Source organism: Manis javanica, chromosome 9 (genome assembly GCF_040802235.1).
Source record: "Manis javanica isolate MJ-LG chromosome 9, MJ_LKY, whole genome shotgun sequence".
Taxonomy (NCBI): Eukaryota; Metazoa; Chordata; class Mammalia; order Pholidota; family Manidae; genus Manis; species Manis javanica.
This window is the reverse complement of record NC_133164.1, coordinates 69,243,509-69,257,696: the sequence shown is the minus strand read 5'-3', so window position 1 is coordinate 69,257,696 and position 14,188 is coordinate 69,243,509. Positions and strand designations below refer to the sequence as shown.

Here is a 14,188-nt window from a genome sequence, read left to right as displayed (position 1 = left end):
ATCCCTGAGGACATGCAAACGTACCAAAGCCAGGGGAGATATTCTGGAAATGTTACAATTTTACCCACAGGTGTATTTGCACAAGTGTCTTTCTTGAAAGCCTACTTCAGGTCACAGTACATACTCATTGAAGAGGAAACAAAGTTTAGGCATCCATTTTGTGCCACTCAGTATTTTGAGATGGACCATGCTTCAAAAATTTGTTTTTATCGGAAACATACCCTTACACAAATGGCTGTGTTCAACACTTCCCCACTCAACCTCCAGACACAAAGAAGACACGTTTTCTTCTCCTTCCTAATAGCTGGTTCAGGGTTCTGGACACCAAGTCCCAGCACCAACGACGCGACGGGGCGCCTCCCGCGGTCCTCCGTGGCTACCGGGCCGGAGCAGCGGGAGCCCCCCGCACCGCTCCAGGCCTGCGGGCTTCCCGTCGGGTGAAAAGGCGATTCGTACCCCGCTCCGCTGCGCAGCGAGGAAGGATCTTCCGCTGCTCGGGCAGGAGGGGAAGGCAGCGCGGAGGCGGCGGCGCCGGGCAGGTCTAGGCGGGCCGGGCACGCCGGTCGGGAGCGGAGACGCGGGCGCGGGGCCAGGGAGACCAGGGCGGCGCGGGGCCAGGAGTTCGGCGAGAGGAGCCCGGGGCCGGAGAGGCCAGGGCCGCGCGGGCAGGGGGTCCCGAGCCGCCCGCGCCGCGGCTGCCGGGACGGCGGGTAACCGACCCCCAGGCCTGGCCGGCGGCTGGCCGGCGCGGCGCGGGCGGCGGAGCGGTGAGTCGGACGGCGGCGCTTCCCCCCGGCGGGGCTCCCGGCGCGTCCGGACCCGAGTGCCCAGGCGTCAACCTCTAGGTCAGGCGGGCCTCCGGGGGTCGGGGCGAGGCTGCCACTCGCGAGCTGGGAGAGATCCCTGAGGTCCGGGAGCGGGGGTCCCCCTCCCCCGCCCACCCGCTGTACTGCACATCGTCCAGACCGCATCCCTAGAGTCTCACTATTCTTCTCAAATAATTATTTCTACCTCTTTAGTTTGTTTACAAGGCCTCCTTGTGGTGGCTTGTGTATTATTCTTTTGAGTTGTTATTTGTATTTCTTCTTTGATATTTCAGGTATCTGCCTAAATACTGCACACATAAATGAGGGAGAGGCTGGAGATTTTGTATTTATTCTCTCTATAGCACCCTAAGAGATGATCCCCTACACATCTCTGTTCCGATAAGGAAAATGAGTTTCACAGCTGATACAAGATTTCACCAACGTCAGAGAAGTGGCCAGCTTCAGACCTAGGACACTAAAGATCTCCTGACTCCCAGTTGAAATCACTTTCTTCTTTCCTGACATTCATTGGCTGCCCAATCAATATTGACTTGGTAGGTTCCCAGGCTACTTAGTATTGCGTGATCTTGACCCAAATGTAGCATTCTTGAGATCTTCCTAACCCTCCACCTCTCCCAAAAAATTGTTTCTTGCCCTGCCATGGCATTAAGTTTCAGGACACCATTTAGCAAATCAAGAACTCAGAGACAAATGGATAGCTATTTGAGAGGCAGACGCATCCGACAATCTGAAGGACTTTGAACTGTTAAGTTTATGTTGAAATACTATCTACACATTTCTATGTGAGACTGGTGCATTTCTATGCAATCGTCTCATTTTATTTGTTGCATTCTTGAGGGTTTATTATTAACCATATCCAAATAATTTCCAGAGCTATCAAAAATAAGAGTTTGAATGTTAATCTACCCATTCTCCCTTGGTGAAGTCCCACTATTTTTCACAACTGCCAGAGTTCTTGTACACAACCCAGTCTTCCCTCTGTTTTTGCCTCAGATTCAGCCTAACCTCTGACTCAGCTAACTTGTTGCTGCGTCCTCAGAGGATGTTCTTCTCTGTTCCCTACAGCAGTGAATGATACCTGCATGCGGTCTTCTTTCCTTTTCCATTTGAATATGAACTTCAATCTCACACTGGCTTAATCTGCTAGGCTAGAAGCATGACTTCCAAGAGTTCTGGACTCACAAATCCCAAGCTTGCACCTAATAAGAAAATCTAGAAGCCCCCTTGTGATGACTTGCCTTGACCCCAGTTGGTTCACCTGCCGTTTCTAGAGCATTCATGTCAGGGATGGGGCTGCCAGGATTGACAGCAATAGATCAAACCATGTGGATGGAGTGGGAAAGCAATTTCTCAAAGCAGTCCTCTTTTATTTAAAGGAAGGAGAGTTTCTGGAAAAATAAAAATAAAAATATCTACCCAGATTTTATCTAGGCATATGAAACTGAAGGGTAATGAAAATACTGATTAGAAAATTGCTAAAATGCTAGACACTAATCCAAACAAAATGGAAAGAAGAGGATGTGTGGTAAAGGAAAAGAAGAGAGAGTAAACAGCTGTAATACTCAAAGAAGTTAAGGAATTTTTGTTGTGGAAATGATGTAGGGAAAGAATTGGATCATTCATCAGCTTTTGGATCATGTACCTGGTGGGAAAGCAGAGTATCCAAAAGCAGATGGCTGCATGTGAGCCTTAATGATCATCATGTCTGTTTTCTGCACAATAATACTAATAAAATATATATGGCATTTTAAAATTGGTGGTGAACTTTCAACCTCAGTTATTATGCTGTAGAAACAAAGACCACCCAAACGAGAACAGACAGAGGCTACTTATCCACAGCTTGCTATAGCAAGGGAGTCAGCCACCATCAGTTGCATTGGGCAGAACCTCAAAGGCAGACAGGAGAGCGGGGAAGTATTACACTGTGAGAAAAGAAGCCTTCAGGTATGCTCTGCCTGGAGGTTGTGTTTATGGGGAAGCTAGAGGTGGGCTCACTGGGAGTGGGACTGATCTGGGCAGCGCATCTGGCTTTCCTTGTTTGGCCCTGAGCTGAAGCGCAGGCACATTGGGAAGCTGGCCGTCCCTGCCCAAGTTGTGATATGGGCTGGTCACTGCCGAGCTCGTGGTCTGGCTTCCTGGGCCAGTGGGAGCAGAGGCTGTGGGTGACAGTTCTGTTTTCATATATGGTCTGGCTATTGTCCATTTGTGTATTCAGTCTTTCATAGCTTCTAACAGTTCACTTAGGTAAATTTCATCTTGCCCTCATATAGGAAAGTGAGATATGGAGAGATTTGGACAGGTTAAGTATTGTATTCATGAATGTATTTGTCATGATCCCTCATTCACCATTTATAAAGCATTTGCTTTATGCTGGTCAGTGGACTAAACAGTTTGCATATGTATATTAATCCTCCCAACAGCACCGTGAAGCATTACTGTTCTCACCATCTTTTGTGGGGTGGGGGACAGATGCTCTGTTACATGAAGTTCCCTTCTCAAGGTCATACAGCTAGGATGGAGCCTCTCCGGAACTTAGTCCTGCATCTGACCAACTTAAAAACTATGTTTTTTGGCACTCTATTGAACTGTCTGATAATCTTTTACTTTCATCACTATACCACTTTATATTACCTTAGTTTGTATTTAGGAACTAATATTAACATCTGGCCTCCTTTCCTGGGTAAACAGAGATACTTGAAAGATCATTTTGTGTGAGCTGAAGGGATTCAAGCTACCCTTAGGATGCCGGAAAACCTGTGGATTTAACTACAGACCAGTGAAATGGATGAGATGCCTGGCCATCTGAAAAGATATAGCAAGGGTGGGGGGCATCAAATGGCCGCAGAGACAGTGAAAGAACCAGGAGGCTGAGTGCCTGAAATGGATTGCTTCTCTTGATGAACCAATCACACAGTTTCCATAGAAAATATTCAAATACCCCTGTGCTGATGCTTAGTAAGATGCTTCATGGACAAACTGGACATTTTTTTTCATAAAAAATTTTTTTGTGGAAATGAGACTTATTTTTCATTTTCTCCCTTGAGGAAAAATCTCTCCTCTGGAACTGTAATTGTTAAGTCCCAAAATTACACTTGTGACATATTCTTTGAGAGTCTGAAAGGCCGAGTATTTTTGCTAGTAAAACAGGGTTAGCCAGTGTTAATTCTGTGTTAATCACTTTCAGCGATCCATTGCTTATGGAAGTTTACTCAGTTTATACTGCCAGAACAACCTTTCTATTGGCAGAGAACACAGCACAGAAACAAGAGAAGAAATGCAGGAAAGTGTCCAGAGATCCGACTTATTTCCCGCTTCTGGGCTATGCAGGTGCTCTTGGTCTATATGGTCTGTAACTACTACTGGTGTGCATCCACAGCAGGGGGACCCCATCTGCTGCGGTGGGGAGCTCTTAATGAACTCCTCATACAGAAATAGGCCAGCTATGTTGCCGGTCTTCACTCTGAAAGGTCCCCTCCCCCAGGGCTCTACTGAAATAGATGCAATTACAAATACAATTAATACTACTAAACAGTGCTGGCAGGTTGATAAGTCCTGCTCTGAAACAACTCATAGACCCACGGTCTCAAAACATCATTTATCTTTAGTTAATGTACCCTGTAGTGTTTGCCAAGGGTCAGGAGCTCTGGAGATAAACTGCAATTAGTTCAAAACAGCTAAGATGAACCCCTTGTATGCACAGCCTATGGGCACATCAACTTTTAAACTAAATGCTCAAGCCTTTTCCACAACAGAACTGGCAAACAAACAAGCAACCCCTCTTGTATCCATATATCACCTCATGTATAGTTCTTTCTATCCATCTGTTCAATTTTTGGAAAGAATGGTCTGTTCATACTTTTCCTTCTTCCACACATCTATTCCTGCACTTCTTGGTATTTAAATTTTGCTACTGTCATTTTTGGCAAATGTTCATGTTAAGGTCACCCATGACCTATTGCCACATTAAATGGAGTTTTGTTTTCTAGTTTTCATCTTATGTAACTTTTTGAAGCTATTTAGGTTAGTGGATTCTTCTTGAAACTCCTTTCTCTTGGTTCCTATGGACCATTCATTTCTGTTTTTCCTTCAGTTTTTCTAGAAATTGTTAATGTTCATTCTCTTGGCTTTCATTGTTAATATTCTTTTTTTGTGTGATCTTATCCTATGACCAGTTCCACAACAATATTCAAAACTGTAGCACCAGTCTTCAACTTCCTCATGAATACTGGACACACATATATTATAACCATTAAAAGGCGCACCTATAGTCTCCTCTTCTCTAAACCCCACCAGTTCTTCCTCGGAGACCCAGCTGAGGATGCTGCTCGTGACAGCTCTTCATTCCTTCATGCCAGAAACTGGGGTTTCTAGACTCCTCTTCTGTCACTTACCACATCCAGTCTCTCACTGTGTCCTGCCATTTGTCTTTCTCCTCCTCCTACTTCCTCTGGCCTAACTAAGAAAAAAATTTACCTTGATTACTTCAGTAGGCTTGGTCATTTCCTGCCTCGGATCCTGCTGTCCTCTAGGTAGACCTCCACAGCGTGGCACTGGGTTCTGACTACCTGCTGACCTGTGTATTCCTGTGAAAGAGTGTAAGTGGTTAGAAAGAGGTCTTGTATACATTTATATCTTCAGTGCCTATCATATAATGTACATTCAGTAAATACTTGTAAATGAATATCGAGTTTAGAAAATATGTATGGACAATGATATGCTACTGATATGTTTTAGAACAATGTTGTCCAAAAGACTTTTCTGCAGTGATGGAACTGTTCTGTAATATGGTGGTGACTCACTTGCTGTGGCTGTTGAATACCTGAAGGTGTCTAGTGTGGCCAAGGGACTGAATTTTTTATTTAAAGTTTAATACAGCTGGTGTCTGAAGTATAGGACAGTACAGCTCCAGAAAATAGGCTCAGAAATTGCTTTCTTTCTTTTGTATTCAATTAACTCCTAGGTGGAAATAAACCAAAAGCAGTTTTCTCTCATTAATCATTACCACTTCAAACTTAAATTCTGGAGGTGTTCTTTCACACAGAATTCAGCAACTCCATTCAGGAAATATTTTTGAACACTTGATGTATGCCAAGTCCTACGGTTCAGAGAGAAACGAAACACCTAGTTTCTGCATTCAGTGATGCAGCAGTAAAATGCCACCTGGTAATGGAATTTGATTTCTGAAAGGTCAGTATTTGGGGGCATTTTGAAGGGTTGATTTAGACAGTGGGAAAGAACATTTAAAATATTTTTTTCTCTTCTTCCTCTACCTCCTCTAACATCTGGATTCTGAAGTAGAAAATGGGAGTGGAATTGTCAAAATTAAACTTGGGATGATGACAGTAACCCTTTTGGATCCACTGTGTATCCTTCCAAGTGTGATGAACTTGTGCTGGTTTCTTTGACCTATTTAGTTTCATTATGTTTCCCTCTTTTCTACCCATACATATTTTCTAAACTTTTCTAAATTTTTTTATCTGCTTGACATCTTTGCTTTCAGATATACTAATATCTTTGCATTCTTTAGTACGATGTCAAAGATCATACCCTTCTAGCTCTAAACAATTCCATCAAACTGTGTCACTCATTATACCTGGCTGTTTGTGGTATGATAGCAAATTTACAATCAGTATGACAGCATGGATAGCAAAGCTGATTTAGATTACTTATCAACTATTATGCCATGAGATCATGTATAAAATGATTTCAGTAGGGCTGAAATATGTAGTATATAATGTATTCTTTATCCACTAATTTGAACATTTCCATAGAAAACTGCAATAAGAAGCTCTTGGCATAATTAATTTGTAATAAATTTCCAAATGCTGCTTATTACTTCTGAGTTTCTTATTCTCCAGATGGCTACATATTTGCTCTCTATTTGTCTGTTATTTCACTAAACACAGATTTCTTACTGGGTGCTATTATTTATTTATTTTTATTGGTATCTTTGGTTTGTCATGCAGCAAACAAAAACTGTTTTTCTTAACCGATAATTTAAAAACCAGAGAAATTTGGTGAAAGCTTAATTTTCCAGTGAGATTTAATATTTCTCAAGAGCTCTATCACTGGATGAATTTTGATTTCTATACTGAACATTAACAATTGAAATCATTTAGTAGAGAAAATTATACAATTGTTAGAAAGTAAGTATTGCATGTATGGAGATCTTTGCTAAATCATAGTAATTTTAAAAATTCAAATGTTTATATTTTAAAATCTTTCAAAAGTAGAATCATTGATGAAAGCATTATTTTTTTTTCCTCCTGTGGTACAATGAAAACCTCTAGTGACAACCATTTTGATTTACTTTTTAAAAAGGAAAGTATACCTTTCTGTGCACAGACATCATTCCTGTGGAAGTACTGGCCAACCATGGAGTGGTTATCAGAGCGATTAAGGTTTAGAATGAAACATGTGATAGGAAACCTCAGTATTTCATTAGTTTTTCAACTAACAGCTTAAAGCTGTAGCTAGAGGGAAGTAAAGCTTCATTGTCAAGTTTCACCCTATTCTTCATTTTCTTATTAGTTTTAGTCTCCTATTTTCTTTCCCTTTAGGTGGCTTTCTGGGCCCTGGTAAAGAAAATAAGGGGAACACTAGGTTAATAGTGAGTGCGCTACATTTTCACTTCAGGGTTTGAAGACCTTTAGGAGGAAAAAGAAACATAACCTTTGGCCAAAGTCATATTCAAAGAAGAGTTAGTCTTTCCATTTTTATTAAATTTCAGTTTGGTAACTCATATGAACTAGAATTCTTTCTCATTTAGCAACATATGCTTTGTATTAATTCAGTAGCTTGCATTTGGGGGAAGATCGTTTAGGGAATGGATGAATAAACATTGGATTTACTCTGGAGGCTTCATGCCAGTGTATGGATATTCTTTTGCAAAAGCAGAAAAATCAGCACTAGGTAACAATTCTCAATGGAATTTTAAAAGTATCCCTGGTGGGAAAACTGAGGAGTTCTCTCAGATTATCCAACCTTTAAACCCTACAAGGTTTATAAAAGTGACAGGCAGAAAGAAGGTCTCATTAGAAGAATAAACAGATCTTGGTGAGTGTTGTTAAAATATCTAAACCAGTATTAACAAACACTGAGTGGTTTCTTCATTATTCAAATATAACCTCAGAATAATTAATAACAGAGTTTTTCTAACAAAGACAATAAACAAACCTCTGGAAAGGTTACATTTTACGTACCTTAGTACCCCATTAATCAATGTAACTGAGTTGTCAACATTTAGTCCTTAAGAAACAATAGATTTGAAAAATTTCAAAGCAGTTGTTTGTTGGTACCTTTAAAAAAGTAACTAAATCAATGGGCAAAGGCATATAATTTCTCTAAGATATATTCTGTGGTTTCTCTTTCTCAAAGTTTCATAAATAACTGTGGATAGAAACAGCATAGAGATAATGTTCTCCCCATCACTATACTCAGTCATTCTCTAGGTAAGTCACTACCACATGTTTTTGAAAAGAGATCTGTTTCTTTGTTGCTGTGAGACCCCTTAGAGTGTATACAACTAGGAGCAAGAGCCCTTGTGGATAGGCACACCTGAGTGTTGTGCTGGCTGTGTACATGGGAGAGGGCGCGAGGGGTTGATACGGACATTTCGGCTGGAGAATATGTATAGCTGCCATCCTTAAATGATGCTTACAGTTCCATTAGAAAAACTCTGCTAAAAGATGATTAGATTTTACTAGCAATATACTTTATTGATGTTGAAAGCATCTTAGTCCACAAACCGAGTTGTGTAAAGAATACCACACACAAATTTTTCTCTAAATCAACTGAATTCCAACTTGGTGGCCCCACTGACCAGTTCAGCAGGGAATTTACCATAATCAGTCTTAGGATCACCTCTGTCCTACCCACACCAAACCAAACCACTTGTGGCAAGCATCTGGGGTCTCTGAATGTGCCAGAGCATCTGGAAGTGTGGTCACTGTTAGCTCCAGCACCTCCTTGCAGGTGATGCCTGTTCCACTGGGAGCCTCAGCCTTCTCACGGGTTCCTGGGGTTACAAGTCTCTGCTGGCTTGATGCCCTAGAAGTGTGGAAGTCGGGTGCAACTGGAAGTCTCAGCACCTGACAGCACCCAGCAGCCATCCCCTGGCCCCCAGCCTTCTTGGATTCACAGACTTCCTCCATCACCAGGTCTTGGGGGAATAATTCTGTGCACCTCACTGAGTCTACCTTCCTCTCTAGGACCTTGCTGAGCTAAAGACACTTGACTCTGTCTGCTTTCCTCCAGGCCAGAAACCTTGAGAAAAAGAACTATAAAGTCTTGTTATGAGATTAAAATAGGAGTAGGGGGCATAGGGTGGAAAAATATAAGAGAACGGACACAATATTTCAGTAGATTTATGATAGAGTACTATTTTAACAAATATGGTGTAATGGGAGGGTGGAGAGAGTGGCATATTTGGTTAACTAGGAACCTAACCATCCTTTATCATAAGAGTGGGTCTGAGGAGAGGTATTTATATCACTGGCAATAGCAATGTTAATTTATGGCTGTCCATGAAAATTTGTATTATAATAGCTATGTATTTATTTTAATATCTAATAAAAAATATGCATTAAAATGTTAATTGGTTTAAGTTAAATAAGAGCATAGGGAGTATGTGAACAAAATATGATGGTGGTATACAAAATCCAGATGTGAAAGAATGCATTATGACCTTGTTTCCATGAAAAATCATGTTCCTAAACTCAAAAACAAAATTAAATTATTATGTTCACAATTGAGAATGTCTGTAATTCAGATATTCCAAGGACAATGTGAAAATGTTTTACTACTCAGGAAATTTTCTTACCTTTCAGCAAAGAGAACTTCATAAAATACAAGTGCTCTGTTCTCCATATTCTAGCACTACATTAACAGCGTCATCACTTACCTGTCACTTATGTAGGCTTGATCCTTATGATTTTGAAGACACTGAATCATCATTTGAGCCATTTCCATTATTATTGCTCTTTTTCATTTTTCAACAATTAAGTTTTTAAACTAGTGAGCAATTCTTTTGATCAGTTAACTGCTTTAAAACACAACCCTTTCTTGGAATAGGTTTGACTACGCTATGTTAAAATTCCAAGACTACGGTGATTTAACAGAACAAAGCTCTCTTTTCTAATGATGTCACTGTGATTTGGACAAGGCAGTTTTCCTCGGTGGGTCTTCTTTAAGGGGAGCCCAGGGACCCAGCTTCTATCATTACAGCTGTAACATATGGAACGAGTGGCTTCCAAGGCTGCCAAGAAAAGGAAATGAGGGCAGGAGGGGCAAATGGGATGTTTATGAAGTCAAAGACTACTCCAATTAGTTTTCCTCTGTGCTTGGGAAGAGAAAATTATGCAATGAATTTGTAGTATTCACTATCACAATCCCAGCATATAATTCAGAATAATTAAGATATAAAAGAACGTTTAATAAAAACTGGCTTATCACGCAATGAACATTAAATTTACTGCTGATGAACAGCTATGTATGGATATGATACATGGTATCTAACAATGAATAAAGCTCCATCAGAGGCTTATTATGTTTAGGTTTAGAAGCTATTAGGGGCCTAGTTTTATTCGAAGAAGGCAGTTTGGGCATTTTTCAAATTTGGAAATACAAAGGGTGATCTTTGTGACAGGTAATTATTTGTTGGTGCAGATATACTTGAAGTCATTAAAATAAATTCAATTTATGAAACAATTATTTCTTGCAGTAGCTATGCCTTATATCTCACAATTATCTATATATATGCCAAAAGTTTTGAGAAAACAAAAAGTTGACATTTTAGGTGGGATAGAAAATAATTTTACAGAAGTTACTGATCTTTTTTACATGGAAGCCTGGAAAACACGGCACTATAACCTAACTCTACAATGAGGCAATCTCAAATCTAAGCTTTGGTTCCATGGATTGTAAATATTCTATATTTTCTAGTTTGAATGACTAATGAAGGTATTATTTACAACATGGTTATATAAATAAAAGAATTTCTAGGTAAAAGGTATTTTTCTTTACAATTTCTATTTCATTAAGCATGGTTCCTTGAATTAAAAGGTCTTTTTAAAAAATTGTAATGGTTTTCCTTACCAAGGAGAAATGTGTATTAGTCACATACTATTTTCTCTTCCCTACAGTATTCAGGTAATACATATCCATTCATGACATAAGTATGTGAGAGCCCTGTGTGAATTTGCTTTGCAGTTTGCATGTCTGTGTTACCTTGTGCTATGTGATAACCTGATTCTTATGTTGCTTGACTGTATTATAACTTCAGAAAAAACATTTTCTTATTAATTACTGAGGACCAAACACTTTTCCTATTTTAAGTTGGTTCTCTTTCTCCCTCTGTGCATGTGTGTGTGTGTGTGTCTGTCTGTCTGTCTGTGGAGCTTGCCAGTTCCAGGTCCTTTGTCCATTTTTTGTTTGTATATGTAATTTTTACTTACCAATGTTTCCAACTACTAATTATTATGCCAGAAACTCTTTGCAACCCAGATTTTAAGAATCTCTCCCTGATTTGAGTGATATTGATTATAGCTGGGCAGCTTTAAGTTTTTAAGGTGTCATATCTGTAAAACCTCATAATTTTGGTATCATCCTCAAAAAGGCTTTCCTCATCTTACTTTTTAATATAAGATTTCCTCTAGCTGTGTTTTTCTTTTACTTTTAAGCTTTTAATCTATTTGAGACTAATTCTGTAGCCTCAGACTTCATACATAATCATTTCCTCTGATTCCTTTCAAACCATAATAATTTCCTCTTTGATTCCTTACAAATAATCAGGAAATGCCACATTTTATTCTTCTTTTAAAGAGTCACCACATGCCATAGCACATGAAAGGGGCCTGAGAACTCCCTTCTTCACCCAGGAATGCAGCTGTAGTACCTCTGTGGTCTCTCTCGCAGGAGTACAGCGTGGCGAGGGGCTCCAGAGCTCCACATGGCTCTGCAGGCCTAGCTCAAGCGCTTGACTTCTCAGGACTTTAGGATCTTCTTGGCAAAACAAGGCCAGTAACATGTCATTGTGAGAGTACACACCTATGTGATGTGTTTTAAATACAAGCTATCATTTTTTTCCTTGGGCCAAGACTCCTCTAGCTATTTCATGAGTTAGTAATATCCGAATAAATTGAAACTTTTGGAGGCAGGGGTTATGTCTCATAATTTTCTTATAGTCCCCCAAATATCTATCAGAAATAGGTAGAAATGATAAATAGATATTGACATTCTAAAAAAAGTAAACTCCAAAGGCACATTTCTTCAAGGAGCAAAAGCTATCATTTAAAAATAGCATACTATTTTCTAATTTAAAAAGTATTTTTTTCCATAAAACTTCTGAAACTCCAAATTTATAGGAATTTGTTACATTTGAGATACAAAGTTGTTATTGAATATGAACAATTTAAATGCTTTATATTTTGTCAGTAAATGTTTCTCAGTACACTCACTGTAAAACTGATTGATGTGACTCGAGGTGGAATGATAATTTAACATGGTATTGGCCTATTAAATAGTGTAATACCATGAAAGCTGATCTGAACTGCTGGCTGTTCTCGATGTCTCAGGTAATTACTAGAAGGTGAAAAGCTTATTGCTTAGATAAATTAAGAATACAGTCTGAGGTATCTTTGTAAAAATATGTGTAGAAACGGAGTTCTTCAGTTCTAATTTGATTTACAGAGAAAGATGATATTCAATCCTTTTGAAATATGCTTGGCTTTAGTAAAACCATGAGATAATATTTAAAGCATCTTTAACCTACTGGGTGTAATATAGACATAATAAAAAGTCAGTAGAACTTCATGAAAGAGAAGAGATTAAGAATCAGAAGAATAGAGTTTAAAGATTTATATGAGATTATTATAGACACATATAGGAAAGATGTGGAAAAATACCTTGTCTTTTTGAAGTTTTCTTTACTGTAATGCAATACTTTCAACACCATCACAAAATCTATTACTGTATAATAAAAATGATGGGAAAAATATTCTTTGTGAAAGAACACTCAAGGTGGGATTTATTCTTTCTTCTACTAGTACTGTGGTATAAATTTTATAGAAGAAGATTTTTTAAGTTTTGAAATTTAGGTTAAAATGAAAATCTATGTGATAAATGGAGGTTCTGCATCACTATGTGCTTTTAAAGGTTGTGTTTTATCTGACAAACTTATTTTCACTGTTTTGGGAAATAACTTTGAAAATGGCTGCCAAGAACGATCATAGTGAATGCTTGTTACAACTGAAATGTTTTTCCAAAAATCTGTGGTTGGAATATTGGCCTATAGTTTATTAAATGTGAATCTTTTCTGTGTTTAAGGCAGGTTTATGCTATGTCCCTTTTAAGAACAAATGTTGTCCTTAAGCTCTTTATAAATAAATGACTATTTTTTTTATTAACAATAACTCAAACTTTGATTTTCAAGATCATATTTCATTAAAAAGTATCCTCACAGAACCAACACTATTAAAATCAAACAGTTCTTTTTGGTTTTACTCCATTAGGCTCTGATTATAAAAAATAAGAAAGATCTCACAACTCAGTGGGGAAAATATACATATGCACAACTATTTAAGAGACTATACAATAAGTACAGAGTGATGATGAAGTTATAAGGAAGCATGGAGAGAAGGTAACCTCCCTTATGGTTAGAAGTAAAAGGAGATGCGAGAGGCCCAGGCAGAGTGGAGAAGAGCGTGCCGAGGGCCGGCAGCACAGCAGCCATGGCTTGTTTCGGTGACAGTGTGGCTGGAATGGAAGACGTGGTGAGAATTCAAGGGGTGGTCAAGGAATGTTTATTTTCTCACGGACATGTAACTACTATGCCTGTGTAAAAATGCCTTAGTATTATTAAAATTATATAACAGATAATCAAATTGGTGACTACCTTGAGGGCACAGAATACATCTTTTTCTTTTGTACCCCAAACAAGTAGCAGAGTGACATAAAGAAAATATAAGCCAAATATTGCTAAATGTATCACTGAATGGCTGAAATGAAATAAGTCAAGTGTTATTAAATACTAAAGTGAAGTGGGCCTTAGAAGGTAACAGTCTAGTCTCTTAGACATCCTCCAAATCCTTCCTATACAATACTTAATGATTTTAAGAATTCTCCTCAAACACTTTTAGTTGTGAAATCTTTCTGTCTCACCATACAGCTTTTTTGTTCACTATTGGAAAAACTCGAATTGTCACAAACAGCCCTGTATGATTGCCAAAATAGTTGTCCTCATGGTGTAGAACCACCATCTGTTAGTCTGCCTGCCGTTTTTGGAATAGAGCCTCTAGGAGTGTCTGCTTAGACTTATTTCCATATTTTCTCCCCAAGCCCCACATCTCCCATCACAGTCAGGC

At 39.1% G+C, this 14,188-nt stretch overlaps 1 protein-coding gene across 9 annotated transcripts in view; it reads left to right on the top strand.

Moving 5' to 3' along the window:
• The first annotated feature begins 202 nt into the window (after nucleotides 1-202).
• CCDC178 (coiled-coil domain containing 178) overlaps nucleotides 203-14,188 on the top strand; it is a 568,079-nt gene continuing 554,093 nt past the window's right edge. For 3 of the 9 annotated variants that reach the window (XR_012121114.1, XR_012121113.1, XM_073212734.1), the window contains exons 1-2: nucleotides 203-845; nucleotides 1,100-1,360. The gene's annotated coding sequence lies outside the window, so the exon portion shown is untranslated. Of the gene's footprint in view, nucleotides 846-1,099; nucleotides 1,361-5,705; nucleotides 6,015-14,188 lie in introns of those variants that run through there. The other 6 variants (XR_012121115.1, XM_073212735.1, XM_073212731.1 and 3 more) reach the window with 5 other exon arrangements.